Raw genomic sequence first — 15,128 nt, forward strand, 5'->3', positions numbered from 1 at the left:
TGACATCTCTATAATTCGAATGTTTCCAGGGTGATTTATGGCTCCCATTGAACTGAGAAATTTGCTTATTATCTCATTATCTCTGCCTTGGCTACCACGAAGTCAGCCTTTACCCAATCTCCTGTCTCAGAATCCACTGGTGGTGGCAGGACCATGTGAAAATGCACGTGCCCTGGGCATAGATGATTTGAGGCTTTAGGGGAAATAGCTTGGCAGTTGGGCAGCTGAAGATGTGGCGGCTCTCATGAGCTTTTCTGCAATGGAATGTGCATCAGTGGGAACACTTACATTTGGTTTTGTGAGAATGTTAAGCTAGAGAAGGGCTTATAAACTCTGACATTTTCAAGAATGTTAAGCTTGTGAAGGGCTTATAAACTCAGTTGCAGGAGAGGTGTGAGGGAAGGATCACCTGAGGTGGCTGCTGCTGGTGAGTGAGTTCTTTCCAGGGGGAAGCCAGGGGTCTGGAGTCACCCTAACATAAGACCTGGACCGTAATTTTTGCCTTCAAGGGTATGCATTTTTTAAACAATATTTATTTATTTATTTATTTATTTATTTATTTATTTATTTGAGAGCGAGGGCACAAGAGAGCTCAGGAGCTGGTGGAGGTTGGGGGGACGGAGGTGGGGGCAGAGAGAATCTCAAGCAGACTCCCTGCTGAGGGTAGAGCCCTACAAAGGGCTCAAGTCATGACCCTGAAATCATGACCTAAGCTGAAATCAAGAGTCAGACACTTGCTGAGTGACTGACTGAGCCACCCAGGGTCCCCTTCAAGGGTGAGCATTTTAAAAATCACCAAATAGTGTACCTATAAATTAATATGTGTACCTGACACAAACACTAGTAGCAATTTATGAAATCATGGGGGGCTTTGTTTGCAGGTGTGAAGCTGACAGATCCAACAAGGAGGAGGTGATGACAGAAATGTGACTGGCTTCCTGAGGCAGCACTGCCGACCCAAGTGTGGGCTGCCAACAGTGCCCTGCCCGGTCAGGCACAGGCACTCGCTAGGTGGTGTTCAGGGAAGTGTGCTCAGCTCAGGGAAGGATGCTTCTGGCAGTATGTGGACATGTTGAAGCTTTGATTTGGATTCAGTGGAGGGTAACCTACTCACCTCATCTTAGAACATGTATAGGATAATTATGAAAGAGACAATAAAACATAAGTAGGATTGTCATTAAACAAAACCAGATCAGGTCAGAGGCCTGGAACGTGTGGTGGACGTCATTAAGGAGCTTGTGGAATTGCGATCCTGAAGCTCCCAGACTTGTTTTATGTAGCCTCTACATCTTTACTCAAGTCTGACAAAAAAGGGAGGGTTTGGGGTGCCTGGCTGGCTTAGTGGATAGTGCATGCAACTCTTGATCTTAGGGTTGTAGTTTCCAGTCTCACATTGAGTGTAGAGATTACTTAAAAAGTAAAATCTTAAAAAAAGAAAAGGGAGGGCTTAACAGATTCCTGGAACATTCCAGCTAACTCCCTCCCATATCCAAGAGCCGTATGTGTTTGCTTTCTTATTTCACTCTAAAAATGACTGTGTCTCAGAGTTTTTAAGACAATGTTTCTTTGACACTATATGGTGTTATCTGGCACCTACCAAGAAGACGTAGCAAGAAAATGTACAGAGATTCTGCTATACTTTATTCCATATCATGTTACAAGAAAACAACAGTGACAGCTGACAAACCATTACATCTTTCATAGTACAGACAAATTACACTTGGTAACAAATATGCAACATGTATTATTCCATTCTCCTTACTATGTTTCATTTTGGAGTATAATAGTTTTCTGAATGATGCTAACACATTTCTTAGGTACCCACCCTCTGCTACAAAGTACACATCTCAGTGTATCATACAAAAAAAAAAAAAAAGACAAAAGAAAAATTAAAAAAAAATCCACTCCTCACTAGAGAATGTAGATTTTGTATGTGCCTCTAAAATATGCTGCTTAGGAAGGGGAATGAAAATAAGAGATTGCTTATTTTACTTGAGACATTTTTTTTTGTTTTGTTTTTGGTATATGAGAAAATTGCAAGGCAGTAACATATGTGGTTTCCTCTGCCTATAAGCCAGTAAGAGAGATAGAAGTTATGTGCAATTATGCAGCATATTCCTATGTATAGGGGCCAGGCAATAATCTACCCCAGTATGTACAACCTAAACATCCTCTTGTGTAACAAAGATTACAAAGCCAGTAAGTACAATTCACAGATGAGTATCTTATATAGACACATAACCTAGGGTATTAGTTACACTGGCTGTCATGTACACACTGAGGGGAGGATACCCAGAGGTCTTACTTTGTCTGCAAACCTGGAGGCTTCCCTGGAAACTTCTTATCACTCCTGGGAGGTAGAAATAGCTTCTCACCCTTGTATCAGTGGAGGGGCAGCCACCCCTGCCTTATGCCCCCTGTTTTGTTTTTGTTTCCTATTTGAGCACGCAGAATATTTTTTCATGTCTTATGTGTCCTGCATTTTTAAGTCAACCAAACTGTTTCTTTAAGAAAATGGAAATTAGGTCCCAAATTTTCTTTCAGAATACTGTGTGTTCACTGATGTTGCATTGATACCATCACCATCTAATGAGTTCCTAATATTCCAGCTGTATGAATTCAGGCTAGTACTTCATATAAAAATAATCTCACAAAACATTCCAGTGCTTTCTCAATAGAATAATAAATCTGCTAATGAGCACATCCTGTAATGATTTTCATGGCTGCCCTCTGTGGGAGGGGGTGGGGGGAGAAGAGAAGGGAGGATGGATTGCCTATAAGAGGAGGGGGGAGAGAGACGAACCAAACTTTGGATTTCTTGTATCAATGACAAGGATAGGGAACTACAAATCTCCTACTACATGAGACCTTTTGAGACACATGTCTGTGTAAAAAACAGATTTCCCTCCACACTGAGTAGCATTATGTTTGATTTCCCGAGAGAAGCTGCCTATGACAGGGGCATATATCTCTGAATGACCCTAACATTCCTAATCCAAGTCTTTTAATAGTAAATATTTTCAAATGTTCAACTTAGAAAGCTTATTAAATAGCAAGATTTAATCATCAGCTGCTCTTGGTTGAAAGTTAGTAAAATACAAAAGTTATGCCTCTCCTCCAAATAAATAATTCAAAACAAATCATAGGCAAAGCTGCTCTTGATTGCATGTTTAAGCACACATTAAAATACTGCTAAAGACTTCCAATGGATTGGAATGTCCGAGAGAGAAGAATGGGAAAGCCTTCTAGGTAGCAAACAGTAAACACTCTGGCCTCCGGTAACTTTTGCTGTCTTTAAAATCAATTAGTACAGAATTCGTTGCTTTGCACCTAGGAGCTTTCCACAAATGCTACTTGTGCATGGGATGGATTGTGACCTTGACATATTTATTCACTCCCCACTCCAGGGAAGGTCCGCTTGTAATGCTTAGAAGTTCTGGGTCCAATTATCTAGGAATACTGGCTTTGACTATAGACAAGCTTTTCCCTCATGTGACTCTCAGAGAATGTCTGTGTCAAACTGGCTCAAAATTCCTAGTCTTGATCCTAAAAAGTGCAATGCATTTCACGTTCTCAGTCTCCCCTTCTTTCTGACCAATAAGAAAATGTAAAACAGTGTACATGAAAGTATTTCCATAGGAACTGGTGTTCTGAGGAGCTAGGTTTCGTGCTTTGGATGAAGTTCCCTAACTGCCCCCTTGGCCTCAGTATTATTTGGGGTTGCGCAGCGAGGCCGGCCCCACTGGGAGAAGGCCTGCATCAGGCAGCTCTCCTTCCCCATCAAAGCACAGTGTGTGCCCAGTACCCTTTTCCCTCCTGGTCACATACGCGCCTTCATCCTTCAAGGGCCCACATCTTCTCAATAAGGGAAGCTGGGCCTTTCTTTCTCCCTTGCCATCTTGGAAAGCAAGACTCTTGCATTGTTTCTACAATCTGCATTCAACCATTTTTTTTCCAGGAGACCAAAGTCAAGGTCCCCAATGATGTCTTCCAATCAGTTTGGAATGTTTTAAAAAGTATAGTTTGAAGGTGCTTTGGTGTAAATGAGCAATTTTTAAACTCTGGATAACTTTGTAAAAACGCTTTTTTAAATGCTAACTAGCCAAGATGGCTTTCAGGGCTCATCCAGCAGATATAATTCTTTTGTACCCGAGTTTTAAGCATTCTGTTCCTCATTCTTTTCTCTTCCATTTAGAAAACACTCCTGAAGCATAACAGAATGGATGGAAAATATAAGATGTTGACAAGACCCAGAAAACATGTAAAAAGTTACCTCAATTTCCAGAGGTTGAAAAGGAAGCAATGATCCCTGTCTTTGTTCTTAATTCTTGATATTTCTTTACTTCCAACCTACTTGGAAAACAGTCATGCTATGTGGCTTGAGAATGCTAAGCAGATTCCGATATCCTATATACATGTGCAGTTATTTCCAAGAAAAAAACCATATTTGCAAAAGTCCTCAAAAAGTAAGCGACAAGTGGGGCCCCACATCCTGGGACCAAGTTGTCAAGTCAGTCTGAGAACAGGGGTTTGCTTTAGTTAAAAATGTCCTTCCTTGTGGTTGCAAAATGTGCACTGCTCTCAAAGAAAACACACATTGTTTTATGCCACTATGTGGCTTTCAAGTACAGACATTACTAAAGAAGTGTGAACACCAAATGTGTTGTCTTAATGTATTTAAGACATGGCTGGTGAAAGCATAAAAACCTTTACAGAGATGCTGCGCTGCAGAGGGAAATCAAACAAAATCAAACACAAAAGACTGAAAAGAATACATGCCATGTATCAGTAAGCAAAGCTTAATCTTCACATAGTTCTTGGAAATCACAAGGTATCCAAATGCGTGCAAGGTTTTAAATAAATTGCAGAGAAAACAGGGTCTTGCCAGCTTCAATTTTCTTGTAAGTGAAATCCACCGCAGGGAGGGGAAGGAAACCGATCCGTGATTCCCTTCGTATTATTGGCCACTTCATTAATTTTTTTTTTTTTCTTCCCAGAATGATGACAACTTAATCCTGGAAGGAGGAAAAGAGAAAATTGCTATATGTAAAAACAAAAAACAAAAAACAAAAAACAAAAAAAATAAAAATAAACCAACTTTACATCATTCATTTTTTCTAAATTACATGAGACATCAAAATTGGTCAGGCCAAAGTGGGCCTATCCGTTTTCTCCACAGCCGCCCAAGCACATGTATCAGAGGCAGAGTGATTTCCTTCACCAAAACAGTTCTCACAGTATGATAAACAAATGTTCTGCTTCCATTTTTTCCCCTTAAAATAATTTAACTCCATGAATTTAAATGGTCTAACCTCTTCTTGGATTATTTAGAGAAAAAGAAATTCAGCAAATTTCCTTCCCCAAATCATTAGTAGGAATACTGGTCTTAATTAAGTGCCTGTAGCATCATACAGACCATTAAAAGGACATATCCTCGTGTTCATTTTTATGGACATGAAATAGAAAAATGGATCACATACATGCTTTCAAAAAAGCCCAGCTGTACATAATTCCTTGGTTGCCTATTATCAGACCTAGTTTCAGCAGAATGAAAATTGGCCAGCATGACCTGAATTGCCAGCCTCTTCCCAACATCCTGCATATAACTGCATTTCCAATGGTGCCTGCTTAAACTTGGTAACTACTTCCATGTGAGCGGTTCAAAAAGAAAGCAGGAATGTTCCCTCTTTTCCTCTCCACATTTCTTTTTGGCCCTTAAGCATTTTCATTGAGTCCCTAGGATGGGAAAGTAATGTCTTGCCAGGAAGGATGAAAAGAAACACTCCTGGGATCGAGTCACCAGCACAGAGATTCCAGCTCCACTGAGTCCTAGAACCAACTCCTCATTTCCATTTAGAAGTTCAAGGTCCCTGAGGCCTGCTTACGCCTGCTTGTCCCCATCTACAGTGCTACAACGTCATTTTCCCAAGCAGAGAAAGAACTTTGGCCTTTTGCTGAGAACCTTACAGCACCGCTGTCCTACTGCTGGTCATGCAGGCTGTTGTGCACTGACTGTGTGGTGCTACCTTGACCAAGAAAGCAAAATACTCTGGCCTGACTGTTAAGAAGGGCGTCCTCTCTACTCTCTACTCATTTCCTCTGCTTAATATGATGACTTTTTGGAAGATTAACCTTCCATCCTTTCTTTTTTATTGAGGTGAAATTCATAGAACCTAAAATTAACCATTTTAAATCATATAATTCAGTGGCATTTAGGATATTCACAATGTTATGCAAACATCACCTCTACCTAGTTCCAAAACATTTTTTCTACCCCCTTTGGGTAAATACCTAGGAGTGGAATTGCTGGGTCACACTGCAATTTTATATTTAACTTTTGGAGAACTGGCAAACCATTTTCCACAGTGGCTGCACCATTTTATATTACCACCAGTGGAACATAAAGATTTCAATTTCTGCACAACACCCTGGCCAATATTTGTTATTTTCTGTTTTTGATTTTTTTTTATTATAGACATCCTAGTGGGGTGAACTGGTATCTCATTGTGGTTTTGATTTGCATTTACCTATTGATTAGCTAAGTTGAGCACTTTTTCATGTGCTTATTGGCCATCTGTATATCTTCTTTGGAGAAATATCTATTCTAAGTCCTTTGTTTTTAAATTAGGTTTTTTGTCTTTTTGTTTTTGAGCCGTAGGACTCTGTATATATTTTGGATATCAATCCCTTGATGTGCAAATTATTTACTCCCATTTTATGGACTGTCTTTTCACTCTGTTGATAATATTCTTTGATGCACAAAAAAATTTTAATTGGAGTAAGTCCAATTTATGCATTTTTTTCTTTTGTTGCTTGTGGTTTTGGTGCCATATCTAAAAATCCATTGTCAAATTTAAGGTTATAAAGATTTACATTTTCTTCTAAGAGTTTTATAGTTTTAATCCCTACATTTAGATCTTCAATCCATTTTGAGTTAGTTTTTGTATATGGTATGAGATAGAGGTAACAGGTAACAATTCATTCTTAAGAGTTCTCTGTCCTTAGTGACTGAGACAAATGTAAACAAAAGCCATTACCTCAAGTTTCTGGGAGAGGCCTGGGGGTGGAGGGAGAAGCCTGGTTGGATGGATATCCCATATAGGCCCTTTGTTAACACTAAGTCCAAACTCCTCGATCTTATCTCAAATACTTGCTGCTTGTGGCTCACTGCACCAGCCCTCACCCCTGCCAGGTTGCCAGATATGCCTTTATCAAACCTCTTCTTAAACAAGTCACCACCCTAGCAAAAATACCTAAATGAGAACAACTGCCTTAGCCCCCATTCTTCCAGGGAAATGAGGTAAATCCATCTTTTGCTCTACCTGTTGCTCCCATGCAATCATACATCCTGACTTCTCCACTGACATCTTTCCTGAGTCCCACGACATTAGAGACAGATAGCACTTGTCTCCGCAACATTTCAAACACACCTGTCTACAGGTATCTTCAGCTAGTACCTAACCCTGCTACCAAACTTCAGATTTTTATTAAGCAAATGAAAAAAATGCTCTTTCTCTTCCATGTTACTTAAACAGAGATTTCAGTTCTTCCAGGAAACCTGCCCATCCTGGACAAATGGAAAAGCTATGGGTTTGTTCTGACATGTGCTTACCTAGGCATGGAGTTCCCATAGCCACACAGAAATGATCTATAGTGGACTCTTGAACAATGTAGGGATCGGGGCACTGGCCCCTCGCACAGTTGAAAATCTGAATAGAACTTTTGACTCCTCAAAAACTTAACTACTAATTGCCTACCATTGACTGAAAGATTTACTGGTAACAGGAACAGTTGATTAACACATATTTTATATGTGTATTATGTACTGTATTCCTACAATACAGTCAGCTAGAGCAAAGAAAACGTTATTAAGGAAATCATAAGGAAGAGAAAATACATTTATGGTACTGTTCCGTATTTATAAAAAAAAATCAGCATGTAAGTAAACTTGGGTCGTTCAAATCCGTGTTGTTCAAGGGTCGACTTGACCCTTGGGTACCCCCAAGGGTAGTCATTGCCTGGCTTTCCTCCATTCTACCACTTTAATCCACAGAATGCTGACCTGCCCAGGCTGACCTCCTGAACAAGTGGTTTCAAATGTCCTTCCCGTGTGGGGACACTTCCTGTGATGGAGCAAGTAAGGAGGCAGGTGGCATCATTATTTTTCTGATTAAGCTTGGTTTTGTTGACTATTGTATCCCTAGAGTGCAGCCAAGACCCTGCGCAGATACTCATTGCTGAACAAATAGGAAGGGAGAAGGTGGAATCTGAAAATTGGGGAGTGGAGTAAGTTTTTAGAACTAGGGTTCTCTCACGGCACATTGACTGGAGGCAAATGCTGTGCCTGTGCTCTTGCTGAAAGGGCACAGTGCTGGGTACAGAAAGGGCCATCCACAGATATATCACTGGCCAAAAAGGTGGGTAGAATTAACACCTTCCTGTGGGCCAAGCTCTCTCTCTCTCTTTTTTTTTTAAATCTCATGTCATTCCATTTGAATGATTTGATTTTCATTATATCTGATTTGATGTAATAATAAACAATGCGGTCACATAATCCATGGCATGTTACTATCCTGTTGGGTTGATTTAAACTTTCTTTTCAGCCATTGATGGTGTGTGTCTATGCCTTTGTCCTGATTCTTTAAGTGTAATCTCTAGAAGAATAGTATGTACCTAACCCAAGGCATAAGCAGAATTGGATAATAAAGGATAATACATAATAATAGTAATTGGATAATAAATGGTGAACACAGTGATTATGGATAAGTCTTTTACTTAGGTTTGGGCTCAGGCATTTAACGGAAAGAGTCAGTAATAAAAAGGAAGGGAGGTGCAAATGAGAGGCAGCCTCTTTCCCCTCTATGTGAGATGACATGACTCTATAGCCCGAATTGTGCTAAGCATCCTGCCTGACATCAGCAGCATGGGATGCCCTTCTTCCTCCTTGGGCAGCATCAGCATCAGTTTTGATTTTCAAGGACTATATATAAGGTAGGTCAATTTACTGCCAGAAAAATTCAAGATCCAAATGTAATCATACATTTGATGTGTGAGGAGGTAGGTGAAAGGAGGGAGGGTATACAACATTCCCAGGGAAGCAAAATATAATAGCGACATATATCCTTCCCTTACATTTAATTGATTATTAAAATAGACCACATATACAAAACAAATGAACAGTGAATATGCTATAAGCTCAACTAAGTGCACATCAACTCATAGGTATATATATCATCCGATTACTGGGTGCCATTTTTATCGTGCTTTCTTGCTTTCTGCTTTCACAATGCTCTTTCCCTAGAAATGAATGTTTTAAACAAGAAATTGGATTTTTATTGATAAAATCCTTATTCAGAAATATCTACATAGAGCTTCTCAGCTATAAATATTAATTAATTGGATCGCTGGTACCCATAATGCAACTTTGTTCTGACCCATGTGCCCTATGAACTAGATATTTTTTGGATTCAATTTTCTTAAAACCAACTGTCAGCATCATGTGATGGAGGAGATGAAAAATGAAAATGAGCAGTCCCGCTGTGCAGGTGGGTGACCTGTGGGAGAGAGTCTGCCTGGTAGGATTTTTACACGAACCATCAGACACAGACCAATTGATTAGATCATCTCATACCCGCCACCAACTAGGCTCAAGAGACTAATTAGAGAGAGTACTGCCTGCGCAGGCACCCCATTGACACCTAATTTGCTCAGCCAAAGCCTTTGGGGAAAATGTATTATCTCTGCAGCTGCACTTCATGCATTTCTGATTTGAGGCATAAGCAAGGAGTGCTTCATCACTCTTTTGAGCAAACTGAATGTAGAAGCCCTTAAGTGCTAAATGCAAGCAAACAGACCCAAATTAAAAACGGGCCAGGCTCTTTCTAATTCCCTCTGTTCTCCCCATTAAATCTCTGTGTGTACATACACACACACACCCCCCTACATACACACGTGCAGTTTACACGCCGGCGGGACCATAGAGCTAAGGACCCCAGCCCAGGGTGTTTCCATGCGATCAGATGGCCTTTCTTTCACTAGCCTATTTACCCACTGTAAGGTTTTGCGTTTGTTTTATTGTTTTATTTTTTTCTCCCCTGCTGCATTGCCCCTCTGCAAAGTATTTTTTTTTTTTTTTTCCTACAGGAAGACTCTGGCCCATTTTCTTCCCCTCTAAGCCTCACTGGAGAGAAGTGATTATTTTGGTTCCAAATTAAAACAACTGTAGGTTTTGCTTTCATCGCCTAAATTGTGAACAGGATATTCACCAGGATGTATGTGAAGCTGTGGGGTAATCCGCTCATTTCTGTTTGAGAGACTCTTTGTTAAGATGCCTAACAGAGAGGGAAGAATTATTAAAATCTGACAGAGAGAAAGCTGTCTCACAATAGCAAAGACAGTACAGAATTATAAAATAATTAAGTTATCCTCAAGAAAAACAGTGGATAACATTTGGCCAAGTTTGGCTTTTATCTGTTTCTTATCTGAAATAAAACCAATTCCAATCTTCTTTTTAAATGCAGAATCCAAACCACTGGTAAATAAGGAGTCATTTAAAGGTAGATATGTAATTAATGACATGCTTTAAAAAAAGGGAATAAAAAACATTCAGACGAGATGGCAAAATTAGGTTATCTTTGTGACAAATCTAGTGGTTGTGGGGAATGAATTTCTATCACACTGTAATAAAAGAAAAAAAAAAAAAACAGGACCTGTGATGGTGGTGTTCTAGAGTGGACTTATTGATTTGATGCCTTTCTATTCATACATTAGATGGATTATTTTACCCACATATTCTGGTAAATTACAATTCTGCTTGGTAATTTTTACATTTTTCTTATTCTTAAGAATTCAGCGAATATATTTTTGGATCATTTTAGCTGTCTACTTTTAAATCAGCATTCAAAATTGGCCTAAATTGGCAAAGTCAAAGGATTTCAGTGGCCATCAGAGTGAACAGGTTTCTGGAGGCATCTGGAAAGTGGCTGCAGGGGAGATGTTTGAGAATAGTTAGAAAATCAGGGCCTTAACTAACACATATAACTGTCAGTTGAATTTATTCTGATATTGTGGAAAATAAAGTCCAGAAAGCTTCCCTCCCCAAGTACCATATTAATAAGATTTCACATAGTAAATATCCGGGGGAAAAAAAGTCTAGCGGGCTGTGCCACTTTGAGTTTGGTATTGCTTAAAATACTAAGAAAAATGGCAAAATTAATCTTTTGTACTTAATTCATCTTCAAACAGCATTCACTACTTACAGAAAATGAACTCCAGAAATAAGGTTGCTAAACCCTAAAGGAAGTTGTAAGCAAGTACAGAGGGACGCTTGGGTGGCTCAGTGGTTGAGTGTCTGCCTTTGGCTCAGGGCATGATCCCAGGGTCCTGGGATCGAGTTCCGCATCAGGCTCCCCTTGAGGAGCCTGCTTCTCCCTCTGCCTATGTCTCTGCCTCTCTCTGTGTCTCTCATGAATAAATAAATGGAATCTTATTTTTTTAAAAAAAGCAAGTACAGATCTCTCTGAAGTAGAAATATATATAAATAGAAGTATGTACATAGCACATATACTCGTTTGTATATGTAGAATGCATATACTCAAATTCTATACTGTAGATTCTATATAAATGTTGGACTCAAAATGGTAAGTTTTAATCTTTACACTGATTTCAAAAAAACTGGGGATAGCTTAATTTCTTCATTTTTAAAAAGTGAGTTATGTTATGATTTAGCTAGAAATACAGGTTTTCTTTTGGAACATCTGAAATCAGTGTTTTCCAGTTACTCTGATGTTGCATTGAAGCTTCTTGAAGGAAGTAGAAAATTAGTCAAACCTACTTCTATAACTTATTTCTGACTTACAATAATCATGTTTCTTCCTCTCCTCTCCTCCTCCCCCGCCCCCCAGAGAAGAGAACACATCTTTGAGACCAGCAAGAGAATATTAATTAAAATGAATGCAGGGATAGACAGGCTTTGTTTTAAGCTTAACAGAAGGTCCATCATTCAAAATAGCTCAAATCCTTTAAGTTGAAAGCCGTTTGGTAACATCCATATGGATACACAATGCACTAATTGCAGTGACTTTGCACATTTTAAGCTTCATGCCAAAGTGGAGACTTTAATTAAATTTTTTTAGGCAAAGCTAAAAAACATTTCAAAACAAAGCATTTCTCACACAAGGAAACTGACTTAACATATCATTTCAGTAATCATCATTGTAAATAAACATTTCTTAAAAACCTCATTAAAGACCAGGCATTGTATGATGTATAATTAGTGGTAATTGAAAAGAACACTGTATTTTCATGGTGTTGCTGTTTATTAAATCAGATTTATGTAAAAGACTAGTCATATTTCAGACCCACATGGATGGCAATTCTGGGGGTATGTCCTGTCTCAGTGATAGCCAAGAGAAGTACAGGGAGAGAAGGAAAGTACTGATCTAGGTCTCCTATGAGTGTACAGGCCATCTTTTACAAAATCATACACACATACACAGAATACATATACAAAATCATATATGTATATATATAATCATATGTGCACATACACAAATACATATACATATGTGAGGTTTGAAATAGTTTCAATGACAAAGTTAAGAATAGAAAAGCCTTTGCCAAATGTGACTTATTCTTCCTGAGGATTTCATATTTGGAGCTTTATTTGCTCAGCATACCTTTATAACTTACTGGCTGCCAAATGGGGTAAGTTTATTAAACAGGATTCTGACTTTTTAACCTTCTTTATATATTATAGTTCTACTAAACTATATTTAAATAAACCAAATACAAAGCTATGTAACGTAGCAGTGTGTGATTTTTTTTTACAACTTAAAATGAACACACACAAATATCATAAAACCACTTCTAAGTAGTTAGCAGTCAGAGAAACACGAGGGTTCATGTTTGACTTTAATTAAATGTCTGAGAGGAGATCTGAGACTTCATTTTGGGTGGATGTTTTTTTCTTTCAAATTAAAAGTTGTCTAGCATTATTGTCCAAAGTGTTGAAGCAGAGGAAGTTTCCATGCTAAGGGTTTTGAATTCAATATAATATGATCACCTACAATATCATTCTTTCTTGTGAACCATCATATTGCAGATATCTGCAAAGCTAAAACACAAAATCCTGTAGTCAAAATTAGATTATAAATGTTTGGCACATAAGGAATGGAGTCAGCATAAACCAGAAGTCAGGTTGGTGCATGAGAGAGATTTAAATCTATTGTTGAAATTTTGAGCCACCAAGTCATGGCAGCCATATGCAAAAGACATAAAAACAGTTGTATGTGAGTTGAAGAGGTGTACAGTACTCTACATGCTGTCTGTGTGCATGCTTCCTCTTGACCACATGCTCTGTCTTGGAATTAATTCTTTATTGTACACTTCTCCTAGATATTATACATTCTGCTCTGTCATCCAAAATTCTGTATCTTCAATCCTTTCATCTTCTTCCACCTGTAAGCTCTGCTAGCATTTTTATTAGTGTTTTTACTGCTTTTGTGAGTGCTGTGTGCTCTAGACTGAATGTTTGTATGCCCCCCAAATTCCTATGTTGAAACCTAATCCCCAGTGTGATGGTATTTCCAGGGGAGTCTTTCAGAAGCAATTAGATCCTGAGGGTGGAGCTCACATGAATGGGATTAGTGCCCTTAATAAAGAGACCCCAGAGAGCTGTCTCACCCCTTCATCAGAAGACACAGAAAAGGAAGAGGGTCCAAAGAGACATAAATCTTCTGGTGCCTTGCTCTTGGACCTTCAGCCTCAACTGTGAAATAAATTTCTTTTTATAAAGCCACCATTCTGTGGTATTCTGTTATAGCAGCCCGAATAGACTGAGACATTATGGTTACCAAGTTGAATACATTTTGAGCTGTCTGTCTCTTATTCTGTTTTTTTTTCCCCCAACAAGCCATATAATTTTTACAGGAGTATTCTGCTGAACATAGGTAGGAAAATAGAAATAATATTTTAGCAGAAACATCTATTCTTAGGGGGGTGCATTCTGATACCATCACAAAATGATACATTAACCACCAAGGCACATTCTTTCCCAAAGAAGGTCCAACAAGGTCCTACTGGGGGATGCAGATGCTGGACAGCCAACTCACCTCCCACCAACTCCTTCCCATGTAGCAGCCTCACAATGTGAACCGTGCCAATGAACAACTTCCAGACAAAGACCAAAGACAGGTCACTAAGTGTTGAGTCACAGAAACGACCTACATGTAAAGTCACTGGATATGCATCACCACAAAATTATAATTAAAGCGTTTTGATACTGGTTATACTGCTTTAACAAGTCACTCTTATCTTTTTTTTTTTAAATATTTTATTTTTAAAAAATCTCCACCCTAACATGGGACTTGAATTTACAACCCCAAGATCAATAGTTGTATGTTCCATGGACTGAGCCAGCTGGATGCCCCATAAGTTACTATATAGATCTAATAGCCAAGATGAGTTCTGAGAGAGAGAATTTCACATGTCATGAGAAATGAAGACTAGCATTTGGTGCTCAGGTAGCATTTTCTCTCATTCAAAGTATATTTCTACTTATTCTCTCATTAAGTGAAAATGTATAAAAAAATAGGACCATGATCATAAAAAAGAACACATTTTATAAAATGGAGGTTTTTAAAAAAATTTTTATTTATTTATGATAGTCACAGAGAGAGAGAGAGAGAGAGAGGCAGAGACACAGGCAGAGGGAGAAGCAGGCTCCATGCACCGGGAGCTCAATGTGGGATCCGATCCCAGGTCTCCAGGATCGTGCCCTGGGCCAAAGGCAGGCGCCAAACTGCTGCGCCACCCAGGGATCCCTGTTCCAGGTTTAAATACTCCTCACTAGAGGAGTCATCACCTCCCTAGGAATAAGGGGGAACAATTGTCCCCGTTTGTCAGGACTGAGGGGGTTTCCGGGATGGAGGACTCTCAGGTTTAAATTGGGGCAAATCAGAAGGAGTCAGTCACCCTCACAGAAACAACAGGGTTGCCAAGTTGTTACTTCCAACTTTATAATAAAAACAGAGCCAGCGAGCATGGTACTTTACAACACAAACTAACAGATCCTGATGCTCTAGTCTCGGAATTTGTGTCCCAAAGTGTCACAAAAGCTAAACACTGAG

The 15,128-nt window shown here is 39.1% G+C and overlaps 1 protein-coding gene across 5 annotated transcripts in view; it reads right to left on the reverse strand.

Moving 5' to 3' along the window:
- Window positions 1–1,620: 1,620 nt before the first annotated feature.
- Window positions 1,621–15,128, reverse strand: part of CDK14 (cyclin dependent kinase 14) — a 721,053-nt gene continuing 707,545 nt past the window's right edge. For all 5 annotated transcript variants that reach the window (XM_077857033.1, XM_077857032.1, XM_077857025.1 and 2 more), the window contains one exon: window positions 1,621–5,015. The gene's annotated coding sequence lies outside the window, so the exon portion shown is untranslated. The remainder of the gene's footprint in view (window positions 5,016–15,128) is intronic.

The sequence above is a fragment of the Canis aureus genome, chromosome 18 (assembly GCF_053574225.1).
Source record: "Canis aureus isolate CA01 chromosome 18, VMU_Caureus_v.1.0, whole genome shotgun sequence".
Lineage (NCBI taxonomy): Eukaryota > Metazoa > Chordata > Mammalia > Carnivora > Canidae > Canis > Canis aureus.